This window comes from Cyprinus carpio, chromosome B5 (genome assembly GCF_018340385.1).
Source record: "Cyprinus carpio isolate SPL01 chromosome B5, ASM1834038v1, whole genome shotgun sequence".
Taxonomy (NCBI): Eukaryota; Metazoa; Chordata; class Actinopteri; order Cypriniformes; family Cyprinidae; genus Cyprinus; species Cyprinus carpio.
The window spans coordinates 12,610,906-12,627,082 of NC_056601.1; positions in this window are offsets into that span (position 1 = coordinate 12,610,906).

Genomic DNA, 16,177 nt, shown 5'->3' on the forward strand with positions numbered 1-16,177 from the left:
TTGGACTATGCCGATATTATTTATCAGAATACTACTGCTTCTTGTTTGCATTCCATTGATGTGGTCTACAACAGTCTTTGCCGCTTTGTTCTCCGCTGTCCCTTTAGGACACATCGTTGTGTGTTGTACAGACATTTGTCCTGGTTTGCCCCTTCTGCCAGGAGACCGTATCACTGGTTACAATTTATTTTTAAAAGTTATTACTTGAATTATCCAGTTTATCTCAAGCAACACTTAGTGCTTTATAATTCACTATACAGCCTGCGACACAATGATCAGATTTTTTTTGTTGTTCCTAGAGTTAAAAGACAGGTAGGGAAATATGCATTTTGTTTTAAGGCTCCATATGATTGGAATAAACTTCCATTTTCTATCCGTTCTTTAACTTCACTTACAGAGTTTCGAAGGGCCCTTGGGGAACATCTTCGGAACATTTGTCTTTGTTTCTATTTTTGTTTGTTTGACCTTGGACTTGGAATGTATTGGTCATGTGTTTATTATTTCTCATTTTTATGTCCTCATTTTTATTTATTTATTATTATTATTATTATTGTTATTATCATCATCAATGTTTTTGTTTGTGTTCCTCTTAGTCCTTGATCTTGTGCAATGCTAGTCATGTGGTTGTTTTTTTGTCATGTCACTTGTGGGGTTCGTGTTGGGTGGGGTGGGGTTGAGCATTGTGAGCTGGAATGTGTGTGTTTTTGTATTTTGTTGTGCTGTTTTTGACCGTGATATTTGCTCTGCTGTTTTGGTTCATTTTGCTTTGATGTATTGGAGGACCCCCTCGAAAACGAGATGTTTCATCTCAAGGGGTTAATCCTCGCAATAAAGATATGTTAATAAATAAAAATAACGTAAACGAATTTATCTTTTATGAGAATCTATGCACTATTACACACGATAACTTATTACTATAGCCTAGCCTATTTATTACTGTAGACTATCAGCTTACTAGGCTAGGCTAAATAAATGATTCAAATATCAATGTTTTCTGTTTAGGCTATTTTCCAAGCGCAAGATGTTATAAAACAGACGTAGCCTATTGCGTAATGTCTTGTCACTGTATTTTTAGACGTTTATTAGCGCTTACCGTCATAAGGCGAAAGTGAAAGTTGAGCTGTGTCTGTGATTTTTAACGCTCAACCCTCTCGCAGCAGCACTTTAAACCTCAGAAGAGAAGCAAACGGTGAGAACGTTTTATGTCCTCCATTCATTTCCATGATTTACAAAAATGCTCACATATTTCGTACTTTTTGCTATTAAATAGCCTATATTATTAGATAGCCTACACTATTAAAAATATTTGTTGAATGAAAAAGAATTTGAGGTAGCCTACAACAATAAAGTAACCGAATTTATATTTTGTGAGAATCTATACACGCGATAACTTATTACTATATTTAGCCTATTACTGCAGACTATCAACTTACTAGGATAGGCTAAATAAATGATTCAAATATCAATGTTTTCTGTTTAGGCTATTTTCCAAGCGCAAGATGTTATAAAACAGACGTAGCCTATAGCGTAATGTCACTGTATTTTTAGACGTTTATTAGCGCTTAACGTTACAAGACGAAAGTGAAAGTTGAGCCGTTTCTTAGTGACTAGTGATTTTTTACGCTCTAACCTCTCGCAGCACTTTAAGCCTCAGAAGAAAAACAAACAGTGAGTAGCGTATTATGTATGTCCTCCATTAATTTCCATAATTTACAAAAATGTCTGCGTTAACTTTAACCGTATCTTATTACCCTTTAATCTGTGTATGTGTTCATGAGATTTTAGTGCATCAGAGCTTAGAATGAACAAAGGGGTGTTGCCTAGATACGCACAATCTGTAATGTTCGAATATAGGCTATTTTAAATAAAGCAGTCCCATGGCACACTGAAGCACTGAACAGCCTACAGGGAAAAAGATAGAAAGGGGAAAAATCAATAATTAAACACTGCGTCGTCATTGTTGGTATAGTATCAGACATTTGCACATATAGCTATACGAAAATCAAGCTCAAATGAATGACAAAGAAAAACATTTTAATGAGTGCAACGGGGACCAGAAAGAGGGGTTATGTTGTAGCTGCTATGGGAATCACTAGCCTACAGAAAATTAAAGAAGAAAAAAATGCAAGTAGAAAAAAAATGTTTTTTTTCGTCTGCGTTTTCTATTCAAAGAAGATGGCCGGAATCCAGTTTCATAGAAACATTTGGAGGCTCTTTTTTTAGCACAAGCGGGAAAATTACACTCGTTTCTTCGCTAAAATCAAATGAAGGCAAGTAGGCCTAATAGTAGACATGTTGTGACTGTAGGATTAGAAGATTTCTCACTTTTAGACATATGCCCTTTCCAGTACTACAACATACAGTGTCAGTATTTTCAGGCACTACTTGGTTTGTCTAATAAAATAATGTTTAATAATGTTTAAAGTAAGCATGAAACGGAATAAGCAATTGTCTTTTGTCTCTCTACTATGAGTCTATCCGAGTGAAACGGCATCTGAAATGAGAGGGCGGGACTTGATTTCTTCCTTCGGGAATTGATTGGATTGTTGGAAGTTGGGGCGTTGCTAACCAAATGGCGGCAGATCTGAATGTCAGTTTGCATTTAGTAGTGAGGGGAATTCTCTCCACTGGATTCACCGGCGAAACCCTAGCATGAAGACAATTTTTTTTATCCACAGTAATTTTACACTTGTCTAGTATAAATGTGTCGCGTTGTTTCATAATTACAGTGTATACATTTTTCTTTATTTACCCTCAAAAAATTGAAGTGAAATGTGACAACATGCCCCGTGGGTGGGGTACATTGTAAGATCTGAGGGGCACGTTGTAACATGACCATATGACAGCTTAAAATGTTATCTGATCGAATTAAAAATATATACATGACAAACTAAAATATTTTGTTAATAAAATATATATATTAAATATATATATATTATATATATTAAAATATATATAAAAACGCCATTATTTTATTTGGAAATATATAATATATATATATATATATATATATATATATATATATATATATATATATATATATATATATATACATATATATATTTCCAAATAAAATAATGGCGTTTTTTAAGAATTAAAAATAATCTGATTTTGGAGTTTGACAATGAACACATTGCAACCATGCTTGGGACGGCCCACATAAATGAGCAAAAATGCTTTACATGTCTTTAAATAATAATTTCTAAATATTAAACATTGACTGTCAGTCTTTATTCACCTGCTTCTCGTTGTTTCTCATTAAAATTAATTAAAGTAAATAGTGTAAATTACAACGTGCCCCATCTGCGCAACTGTAATTTAAAACTGGTTAGTGTCTGCTAGTTATCAAAGCATTAAAAAACGATCTGAACTGATAAATAACAGATTGGAGATTAAAATAATAGTAGATTTGTCTCATTTTAAATGAATAATAAAAACTGAGATGAAAAGTTTACTTAAGCCAGAATTTGAATTTTACTATGGTAAAATAAATGTTCAGCGATATCTTCAAAAGATTTTTGAATTGTGGCGCAATTTTTTTTTCTATACGATTTTGATGTGGTTACTTATAAATACTGTAAGTTTTGTTATGCTAGCATGTGTGGAAATATTCAAACCACGTGTGTTATAACCACGAGTTACATTGTGCCCCGCGCTCCCGTACTCCCTCATGGCTTGCGTCAGCACTGGTCGATGCATTGATTTCTATAAAGTGAAGCATCAGTTCCCTTTCATAGGTCACTTCGATGCTGCGGTGACGTCACCGTATGGGAACACCTTTCGGTGTGACGAATGTCTGAAGCCCTATACCATCCCGCCAATTTTATTGGCCAAATAGCGCTTGGCACCGCCTTATTCATGCGTACGCCATGGTATACCTTATTGCCGCGCGCTATTTCGCTCAGATTTCATTTCCTTCAGGAAAGCGAATCATCTGTGCCCTAAGGAAACCATCTTGCGTTCTCAGCGTTTTTTTCTTCGAGCAGTGTTCAACTCCTCTTCGCGGACGCGATGAGTCAACGTAAGGTAAGAGCCGTATAACGGGTTTATCACGGGGAGGCACTCATGAGAGGTTCGTTTAGCAGCCTCTCTACATGTTCTCTCTGTGATAGCATGCGGCTACAGTACTGCTCTCGGGAGTGTATTTTCTCTAGGTAGCCTCGCGTCTAACCTCCGCCGTTACGCTTCTGCAGTCGCCGAGGCGCCGCACAAGGCGGTGGTTTGGGGCGATGTGTGCGGCTTGGACTATGAGGACAGTGATGCGCTGGAGTTTTTCCACTTCGCTCGCTCTCCCCCACTCGAGTGTGTTAAATCAGCAGATTTGCTTTTACTAACTATGTTTGTCCACCGCAGCTTCGGACTCAGAGTACGCTCTGGCCAGCACATGCGGTTCTCTCCCTCCGAGCGGACAGGAGAAACGCGCCTCCCCTTTCTCAGTGAGCTGTTGAATGTGGTTACCCGCGTGGTGGATAAACTATCCCCCCCCCGTGAGCCGCTACCCTTCTTCACGGATCTCCACCAAGAGGTGGAGATCCGTGGCCTAAAGTCTCGCCCCCTCTCGAAGGCGCGGCCTAAAGTCTCGCCCGTGGCCTAAAGTCTCGCCCCCTCTCGAAGGCGTGTCGAGTCGCGTCTAATCTCGGCAAATTTACTTCACTTGATGGCGGTTCTATCGAGAAAGATATCACAACCGGAGGCTGTGAAAAAGCTGCGGGGGGCAACAGATTTGGCGCTAAGTGCTACCAAACATAATGCCCGAGCAGTGAACCGTTCTATGACGGGGATGTTAACGGTCGAGCGCCACCTTGGCTAATCTCGCCGACATTACAGAAAAGCTGAGTTGGACGGCAAAAGCCTCTCGTCCTCAATCCCCTTACAGCAGTTCCTGATACTTCTGCTGTTCGTCAGGGACTGTTCCCTCCACTAGAGAGCGCTGTTGGACTGCTAATGCACATCCAACCCTCTCACTGCAGTCCCCACGCTCTAACATTGACTGTCTCGCAGCAAAGGCACCTCGAGAGTCATTGGATCGAGCTATCACTTGAGCGCCCCCTCAGACACTCTGCACAATCCAGCCTTCAGAGTTTTAGGGATGGCACAAGAGGCTGACAAAGACAGCCCGTTTATGACGGCTCACACAGCTGCCGCGTTCTCGCTAGCAGCGGGGCCCAATGTTTATCTTGTTGGATTAAATCCTGCCGTGGATACGTTTAAGGATTATACACAACGAAACGCAGCGACTTTGACGCATGCACTTCCATTTCTGTTTGTAAGGGACTGTGCCCTCCACTGGAGAGCGCTGTTGGACCGCTAATGCACATCCAACCCTCTCACTGCAGTCCCCACGCTCTAACATTGACTGTCTCGCAGCAAAGGCACCTCGAGCATCATTGGATCGAGCTATCACTTGAGCGCCCCCTCAGACACTCTGCACAATCCAGCCTTCAGAGTTTGAGGGACGGCACAAGAGGCTGACAAAGACGGGCCCGTTTATGACGGCCCACACAGCTGCCGTAAGCACGCTAGCGGCGTGGCCTGATGTTCATTTTGTTGGATTTAATCCTGCCTTGGATACGCTTCAGGATTAGACACAATGAAACGTAGTGACTTTGACACATGCGCTTTCCTTGCTTACGGATGCTGTGAGCTTTCCGTGCTCGGACATTAATGCATGTGGGAACTCTGCAGGTGGAGGCTTGGAAACCACTACGTTTTTCCGGGCCGCAGGGTAGCGCTTGCCTGGCATTTTCACTATGGGTGTTACGCACAATTCGTCACACATACATCATTCAGTTCAGAAAGGCCCGCCCTTTTTGACGTGGAAATCTTCCCATGGTTGTTAAACCAAAGGAAATCATGGTGCTGCGGCAGGAGCATCTCTGCTGGGAATAGGGGCTATAAAAGTACACCCCTCTCAGATGGAGTCAGATTTTACAGCCGGTATTTTTGTGTAAAAAAAAAAAAGTGGCAATTTACGCTGTTTGAATCTTGCACTCAGAATGAACAAAGAAATCAAGATGTTAACGGTAAAGTCTATTCTGTCTCAGATTCAACCAAAGAGTTGGTTTGTCACGATCGATCTGAAGGATGCATATTTTCATATTCAGATCATCAAGAGACACAGGAAGTTCCTCAGATTCGCTTTAGCCTTGGCTCATCGAGTATTTTTGAAATGCATGGACGCAGTTCTGGCCCCATTGTGGCTCCAAGGCGTTTGCGTATTGAATTACCTGGATGATTGGCTGGTGTTAGCACAATCGCAGACTCAAGCACACTCCCATTGGGATCTTGTGCTGATTAATCTAAACAGCCTGGGCTTATGCACAAATTTCCAGAAGTGTGTTTTTAATTCCCTCTCAGCGGATAACCTTCTGGAAATAGACTTGGACTCTCGCGCGTGATGACAACAAGACTATCTCTCCCGCGCGATCAGTCTCTCACGTTATGCCTGCGCCATTTCATAGCAGGTCACGCAGTGACGGTGAGTTTGTGCCTCAGACTTTTGGGTCTATGATAGCAGCATCCCCTGTAATCCGTCTGGGCTTGCTTCACATGCGCCCATTTTCAGGTGTGTTATGTCGATAAAACCATGGATGTCAGCTAAATTCCTACAACTGGAGTTCAGCTGGGGATTCGTGCTTCCCGCGAGACTGGCACGACGGACGTGTCTTTGACCAGTTGGGGAACTGTTTGTCAAGGACGCCCAGCTCATGGAGCATGGACTGCGACACAACGCGGCTGGCATATAAACAGGTTGGAATTGCTGGCAGTTTTTATAGCTCTCCAGTATTTCTTGAATCTGCTGATCGGCCGTCATGTACTACTCAGGTCAGACAACATGGCGGTTGTGTCGTATCTGAATTAGCAAGGAGGATTACGCTCTCACCCCCTGTGCAGGCTGGTGAGGATAATTCTTCTTTGGTCTCAGAACAGATTTCTGTCGATCCGAGTGGTTCATGTCCCCGGGCACTTGAACTTCGGAACGGATTTGTTCTCCAGACAGAGCCTGGAGCAAGGGGAATGGAGGTTGCACCCCCAAACGGTAGCCTTATATGGCAAGTATTTGGAGAAGTGAAAGTGGACTTCTTCATGTCGAGCACGACTACGCATTGTCCGCTATGGTTCTCCCTATGCCCTCCATCGCCCCTAGGCATGGATGTGTTAGCTCACGATTGGCCCAGGACCAGCTTATGCTTTTCCTCCAATTCGACTAATTCCAGCAGTGCTATCCAGATTTTGGCTGGACAGTGTGGAGCCACACACCCGTGGTTTGCGGATCTGGTCAATATGTAGCGGGCTCTCCGTGGAGATTCCCCTCAGACAGGACTTACTATCGCAAGCACGAGGGATGACTTGGCACCCAAGGCCAGATCTATGGAAGCTGTTGGCGTGGCCTCTGAGCGGGAGTGAGTTAATATGTCCCGGTTTTTCAGTTGTAAACCACCGAGACTATAATGAATTCTAGGGCAGTTTCTACGAGACGCTTTATGCTTTCGAAAGGGAAACGGTTTACTGCCTGATGTGGAATTCATAATTTAGATCCAGTTTACTGCCCCGTGGCTTCAGTACTGGATTTTCTTCAAGAGTGTTTTTCTGATGAAGTAACACCAGCCACTCTTGAAATTTACGTGGCAGCAATTTCAGCTAACCACGTATACATAGATGGTACTTCAGTGGGCCATCATCCGCTGGTCTGTTGCTTATACAGGGTTTGCGACGGCTAAGGCCTTTCCTGCCCTGCACGAGTTCCTTCATGGAATTTATTCATTGTGTTGCAAGGTCTATCAGAACATCCGTTTGAGCCCTTGAAAAATAAATAAATAAATAAATAAATCCTACTTTAAAGACAGTTCTTCTTGTGGCTTTATCCTCCCTCATGAGAGTTGGGGATTTGCAGGCTCTTCTGTTTGGCCCTCGTGCATGGACTTTTCACCAGGGTTTGTGAAAGTACTGCTGCGACTGAGGCCTAATTATGTCCCTAAGGTCGCCTCGAACCCCTTTCACTTTTAACAAGTGGTTTTGGAAGCTTTACTCCCTGCTGAGGCCGGGGCTAGGAGATCTGAGTCTTTGCCCTGTCAGAGTGCTGAAAGACTTATGTTGATCGAACAGCTCCATGGCGTGAGTCCGACCAGCTGTTGTCTGTTAGGACACAAAATAGAGGCTGTGCTATCACAAAGCAGCGCATGTCCCATTGGTTGGTGGGTACTATATCTTTAGCCTATGAGGCGCGCGGACTCGCTTCGCCCTTAGGAATTAGAGCTCATTTCACGAGAGCAGTGGTTTCATCGAAATCATTTCTCAGTGGATCTTCTATAAATGATGTCTGTGCTGCGGCAGGATGGTCCTCTCCGAGCACTTTTTTCAAGTTTTACAGTCTTGATGTGAGGATGGCTCCTGGCTCCCGGGTTCTATCCGCTTGAGCAGATGCTTTCCTTGGATCCCAACTATCAGGTACGTCAGGCGTTATGGTATAGGGTTCCCATACGGTGACGTCACCGCAGCATCGAAGTGACCTATGAAAGGGAACATCTCGGTTACGTATGTAACCACGGTTCCCTGAATAGGGAACGAGATGCTGCGGTCCCGGCCGTTCCGTACCTTGATAGCATTTCTTCAGTTCATGAAATCTGAGCGAAATAGCGCGCGGCACTCAGGTATACCATGCGTACACATGCGTAAGGCGGTGCCAAGAACTATTTGGCCAATAAAATTGGCGGGATGGTATAGGGCTTCAGACATTCGTCACACCGAAAGGTGTTCCCATACGGTGACGTCACCACAGCATCTCGTTCCCTATTCAGGGAACCGTGGTTACATACGTAACCGAGATGTTTTCCCCCAGCGTTTACCCCTCACGTCACTAGCTCCGCTCCTTGTGCCATAGCTCGTGACCGGAAGAGAAGATGAGTCGTTTTGAGGGGGGAGGGGAGGTTAACGTTTTTGATTAAAGATCACTAGTAGGGCACATAAATTAAATGAAGAATTTTCAATTTTGATTTCATGGTGACTTTAAAGTTTGTGTCTAGCCTATGTAGCAATCATTTTAACCATTCTTCAACCATTTTACTTTAGGACAGACAATGGATCTTGCTGAAAAGAATTTCAAGCATTCTCTTAAAAAATCTGTCTCGAAGGAGGTCTCGTCCCCTGGGAAATGCCATTTCTTTCTGTTTTTCTGCCCCATTACTTCTCGTACTGGAACTGACATTGATGCTGCAGTGAACTACCTTGATGAAGTGAATACAGGTCACTTACAAGTGTGGAAAGATTAATGATGAATCATATTTAGTTAAACTTGTTAACCAAATTAGTTTTTAATGATCCAGTTAACAATTAACCTTTGACTGCCTTACAGCTTCCAAGCCAGTCATCATGGTGGTGCTCCATAACACGTTTGACCCTGAGAAAATTATTCTGGACAGCAATAATGCTATAAAGAGAGAGTACATATCTGCAGTGGACTGTCTGTTCAGTGACAGTGGGTTACTGTCATGTCAGAAGAATACGAATGCAATTGGTAAAATTCAGACTGACTTAAAATCAAAGGTAGGCCTATTAATCATCATGCCCTTTATATTAACCGTGATGATGTGTTTCCACAGTTATTAATAAAAGGCTAATTTTACATTTATAAATCTGGCTTTTATGACACTATAGGTTTATATCACTTTGGCAGTAAAAAATAAAATAAAATAAAATAAAAAAAAAACACTTGCTGCAAGGGTTTTTGTAATACAGTAGCTGAGAGAGTGAAGGGAGTTTTTCTCTTCTGTCTGCTGTATATGTGTATATGTGTGTGTGTGTGTGTATATATATATATATATATATATATATATATATATGTGTGTATATATATATATATATATATATATATATATATATATGTATATATATATATATATATATATATATATATAAATATATATATATATATTCTTTTGGAAAGTCATTTGCAGCAATGATGTAGGGCAGGCCTATGCAAAAATAATATTTCCTGTATCTATGGAAGTTTACCCATCCACTTCAGGGAAACCTGGAAACATGAAAATGGTCTGAAGTGAAATGTTAAATGTGTTTTATTGCAGTAAATACTGCTATATTTATGTGTTCATTTTCCTTCCAGAAGTGGACTTCATATTATTGCTTGAAAAGTAAGTATTCCAAGCTTTACATTTTTCATTATCAGTGAAATTTTCATTTTTACAGTGTAATACTGTAATTAATAATTGTTTTTACAAATAAAAAGGCCTATGATATTATATTTTGTATAAATTGTTTTTTTTGTATTTTTGCAGAAGATCGTCCCTTGCAAGAACCGAACAGAAAAAAAAGTTTTTGTTGGTGTTTGTGTAAGCACTAATTGTTAGTTGTCTACCTTTTATTTGTCACAAAAAATGAAGTAACTTGTGAGCTGGGCACAAAGTAACATTTTTGACTTTCTCAGTTTGTGTAAATCCACATGGGGTTCAGAATATATTATTCACAGTAATTTCACACTTGTCTAGTACAAATGTGTCGCTTTGTTTCATAATTACAGTGTATACCTTTTTCTTTATTTACCTCAAAAAATGAAAGTGAAATGTGACAACATGCCCCGTAGGTGGGGTACATTGTAACAGCTGAGGGTCACATAAATACTGCTATATTTATGTGTTCATTTTCTTTCCAGAAGTGGACTTCATATTATTGCTTGAAAAGTAAGTATTCCAAGCTTTACATTTTTCATTATCAGTGAAATTTTCATTTTTACAGTGTAATACTGTAATTAATAATTATGTTTTTAAAAATAAAAAGGCCTATGATATTATATTTTGTATAAACTGTTTTTTTTTTTGTTTTTTTGGAGGATATTGTCTTTTGTGATGAGAAGAGCAGAAAAAAAGTTTTTTTTTTTGTTTGTGTAAGCACTAATTGTTAGTCGTCTACCTTTTATTTGTCACAAAAAATGAAGTAACTTGTGAGCTGGGCACAAAGTAACATTTTTGACTTTCTCAGTTTGTGTAAATCCACATGGGGTTCAGAATATATTATCCACAGTAATTTTACACTTGTCTAGTACAAATGTGTCGCTTTGTTTCATAATTACAGTGTATACCTTTTTCTTTATTTACCTCAAAAAATGGAAGTGAAATGTGACAACATGCCCCGTAGGTGGGGTACATTGTAACAGCTGAGGGTCACGTTGTAACATGACCATATGACAGCTTAAAATGTTATTTGATCGAATGAAAATAATATACAAGACAAACTAAAATATTTTGTTAATATTTTTTTTTTCTATTAAAATAATGGCGTTTTTGGAGTTTGACAATGAACACACTGCAACCATGCTTGGGACGGCCCACATAAACGAGCAAAAATGCTTTACATGTCTTGAAATAATGATTTCTAAATATTAAACATTGCCTGTCAGTCTTTATTCACCTGTTTCTTGTTGTTTCTCATTAAAATTCATTAAAGTAAATAGTGTAAATTGCATCGCTTATCTCATAGAATAGCACATTGTAATGCAGTGTTACAACGTGCCCCATCTGCGCAACTGGAATTTAAAACTGGTTAGTGTCTTCTGCTAGTTATCAAAGCATTAAAAAACGATCTGAACTCTTCTTCTCTTAGATTGCAAAAATGTTGATATGTCTGTTGCTCCCCTTCCCTGTTTTGTTTGTTTGAATGGATGTTGTTTTGTTGATTTAAAAAAAAAAAAAAAAAAAAAGAGCTGAACTGATAAATAACAGATTGGAGATTAAAATAATAGCAGATTTGTCTAATTTTAAATGAATAATAAAAACAGAGATGAAGAATTTACTAGCTATGGTAAAAGAAATGTTCAGTGATATCTTCAAAAGATTTTTTCACTTTTTTATAATATTGATATGGTAACTAATAAATATGCTACTGTAAATTTTGTTATGCTAGCGTGGAAATATTCAAACCACGTGTGTTACAACTAACCTCTCTACTTTGTGCTCCGCGCTCCCCTAATTTGAAGGTAATTTGAATGAAAACACAAAAACACAAACAATACCGGGCACTAAATCGCACAACAAGAAGAACTGAGCCGTAAACACTGTCCCAGGCCTAAGATAGTTCAGTAAAGTTAGATAGATATTCACAGATTCGACTTTTCAGGAACAATTTCTCATGAGCAAAATGCTTTTACTACAGAATTGACGCCTCTTTTATTTTGTAGTGATGTAGAAAACGAGCTACAAGCGAGCTTAAATCCAGAGGTGGAAAGAGTACAAAAATATTCTACTCAAGTAAAAGTACCATTACATTAATGAAATTTTACTTAAGTACAAGTAAAAGTACCAGTCTAAAAATCTACTCAAGTAAAAGTAAAAAGTAGTTAATTTAAAATTTACTCAGAGTAAAAGTTACTTTTAATTAGGGAGGCATTAGTGGGACAGGGCAGGCCTATTAATCTCAAACTAGTTGTTTTTAATTAAAGGAATCAGTTATTTAGAACAATAAGACATTTGGGCTGTTACCAGGCAAATCAGTATCAACAAACTCATCTTTTAATGCAGAGGAAATGCAGAAGCTTCATCGGAAGTGGCATTTAGATCTATTTATACACTGTTTAATGCAGGACATGAATGCATTTAACCTGCAGTTACAAATGCATGAATAATGTTTTGATATAGATATAAAATGTTGAATACTCATTTGAAGTTATAAGAAATTAATTATTAAAAAAAAAAAAAAAAAAAAATCAAAAGATACTTTAAATGTGAAATTAAAATGGCCTGTGTGTGTCAGCAAGTCACTGTTAATAAGTGAGTCATTGCGATTGAACCGAATCATTTAAACGGTTGATTCATTCAGGAACGAAACATCGTCATGTTGCTCAGAGACGCAAAACTGTGCTCTGGTGGCTGTGTTTGGAATTATTATTTGTTGTAGAAATAGAGCAAAAACAGGCAATATTGTGTCTAAAACGCAAGTCTCAACTTGTTTACTGACATACATTTTTTATATATATATATATAGGCTATATATATTACTGATATGTGTGTGTGTGTGTGGTCAGGATGATTTTTGGAGGACATGACGGCATTCTTTGTGTGATTTTGATTTACTATATGAAATGATATAAATATGTAAATTTTCTACCCCTATATCTTCAATTTTGAGATCATTAAATGCATTTTAGCAGACTGAATCACACTCTAAATGCGCGCGCACATCATTAAAACAACAATTATGATATTATCGCAGACGATATATGTCGCACACTCCGCACCACTGTCTTTTGGGCTAATTTGTGCAAAACCTCTTGCTAAAATGTCAAAGCTTCATTTTAACCACCAGTGCAACGATGCAATTATTTAGCTTACCTCTACATGCTTGCGAAGGATTGATGTCTTGTCGAGATTTTAGAAGCTGCTAGCTCGGTCTCCCTAGGCAAGCACAGCTTACACTGCATAATAAAGCATAAATATGGCCAGGGGTTCACTTCATTTCCTTCGAGTTCAACTTCAGAATATGTCGGGATTTCGTTTTCAGCGGTGTCTGCACCATAACGCCTGTTTTGTCCGTCTGCATCTTTCTTGTGATTTTAGCGCCAGTGTGCCCTTCTGCCCATTATTTACTGCAGTAGTTTACAGGGAGCGATTATTTTTTTTTTTTACTCAGTAATTAATTTGTTTTTAAAATGTAGCGAAGTACAATACTTCAAACAAAATATACTTAAGTAAAATTACAGATTTTAAAAATTACTTGAAAAAGTAGAAGTACACAAAAAAGCTACTCAATTACAGTAACGCGAGTAAATGTAATTCGTTATTTTCCACCTCTGCTTAAATCAAGCTTTCCTCCGCTCTGTACAAAATACATTGATGTCAATGCGCTGGCGTCTGAGAGACAACCCTGAAGGGACCGTCTGCAAAGTGTGAAACGCGAAAAGTGTTACTAATAAAATACTCAATAACTTCACAGTAACACACTGTAGTGTCACCTAACTCAGTTTACACATCACTGTTCTCCTGCTGGTTATACTACAACAGTTATTTTTGAAAATATTTGCTTTTACACATTTTGTATGTTTTTTTTTTATTATGAAAGCACATCTGAACCTGTGAGATACCTTCATCTGATTTTTGAAGGCAGTATAGCTATATCCTTGCCTACAATATATCGCTATCCCGTGCATGTGATTCTGTTACAATATGAAAGTGTTTTTTTTCAGCTTTTGACTTGATTTCTAGTGAGAAATTAATATTTGTGGTAATTAAAAGTTTGCTTTGTTATCATTCAAAGCCAGTAGTGTAGCCAGAAAAGAGACTCTGGGTGTGCATATGAAAATCTGGGTGTGCCACATTTATTGTCAGATTACTGTGCAAAATGATTAACCCTAACCATAACCATGCCCCACATAACCATAAAACTATATAAAATAATATAGCTGCAAGCAGCAATATGGGGCCAAGCTCTGCAAGGCACAGCAAGCAGACCAAGTATGGCGCACATCAAGTACAGCAGTGCAGCAAGCATTTAAGCACCATGAGCAGTGCAGAGCCTGAAGAACAAAACATCAGAAATCGGGGACAGTACTTTTATGCGGTTCGCCCCGAAGATCATTTGAGCGAAAAAAAACGGAACACTGTACTTTTCAAAATAGCTACTACTGTAATGGGCGGAGTCTTAATGTATGATATTGTTTGTGATCAGCATGATGAGAGCAATCAGGTTTACTATGTCTCATTGTCTCATAGGGCTGCCATAGACTCCCGTTTGCGGAAGAATAATATACATTACACTCAGGATCGCCAATAACATAGTCATAACATAGTGCCTGTTAGCTGCACTGTAAAACCTGATGAGTTAGTTCAACTCAAACCGTTTGAGGAAACCGATTGCCTTAAATCCTGTCAGAGTCCGGGTGTGCCAAGGTGTGCCGGTGCCACCCACAGTGGCAGCTGGCACACCTAAAAATAGATGCAGAATTATTTTTTATATTCTCAATAAAAATGTTTGCTAAACTTGGGCTATTGTTGTTTACTTAGAAAATATATTTTTTAAAATCAACCCTTTCACGCATAAGTTACAAATATTTTAACTGACCCCTTGTTTCCATGGCGACGCGTCATAATTGTCACGTGACACACCGCGGCCACAATAACTAACAGATGTATCGCTATTCGTTTTATTTCGTTTTCATTTTTTATTAACAAATATTCAGAAACATTGACACGCTTACCATGTCAACTATTTGATATTCCGATTCTTCGTTTTAAAAACCTTTATAAACTATCTTGATCTAACGAGATGAGCGCTGTCAGAGTCCTGTCAGCCGGATTTAACGTACAGCCAAACTGTCTCTGGTACAGCACTTGAATTCCCCAGTTTCTCCCGAAATACATGAAAGTAAGTGGCTGTTGAACTGTGAGAATAGAGTAAACTTTATTGTTCTGCTATGTGTGTCTGATATATGAATAAAACACATAGGCAAATTATATTTGAATATATAGATAGTTTTTACTGCTTCCATCAGTGTGTATTTTACAAACTACCAATGTATTGTTTTACTAGTGATTATGTATAGTTAAATGTATGAAACCTAAAATAAACATTATGTGGTTGAAAACACTGCATATTAGTTATATGATAATTGTTGATATATGACAAGCGCTGAGCGCGTCCGTCTCTGGCTCAGCAGCCAACGCGCGAAAGCAGTTTGAATCTGGCAGTTCTGTGACGCCACTGAACATTCTAAATCATACTCTCAGGGGCACAGAAATAAAAATCCAATATATGGTGTCATAATGCTCAAAACGGCCACGCTGTCTCGCCCTTTAAGCATCACTGTAAACCCTAACGCTCAAAATAATTAAATTAATTGGTTTGAGTAGGAAAAACTTAAATTAAACGAATAAGTTCAGTGAAATTAACTTTATGAGTATTTAGCTCTTTGTTTTTCTTTCACGTTCACATAACTGATATATTTTAAGTAAACTTAACTGTTTCATTGTTTTGAGTTTTATGAAATTATTTATTTTAATTTAGACAAACTTAAGTTTAACTGAAACGGCTTTGATGTCTATTTCCCAGCATGCTTTGCCGATGGCACTCAAAAGGGAGAGTAAATGCTAAAAATAAGTGTAATTAGGTTTTTTTTTGTGTAAGATAAATGTTAAGTGTGATATTTATCAGTGATTAATGTTTTGCTAATTTATGT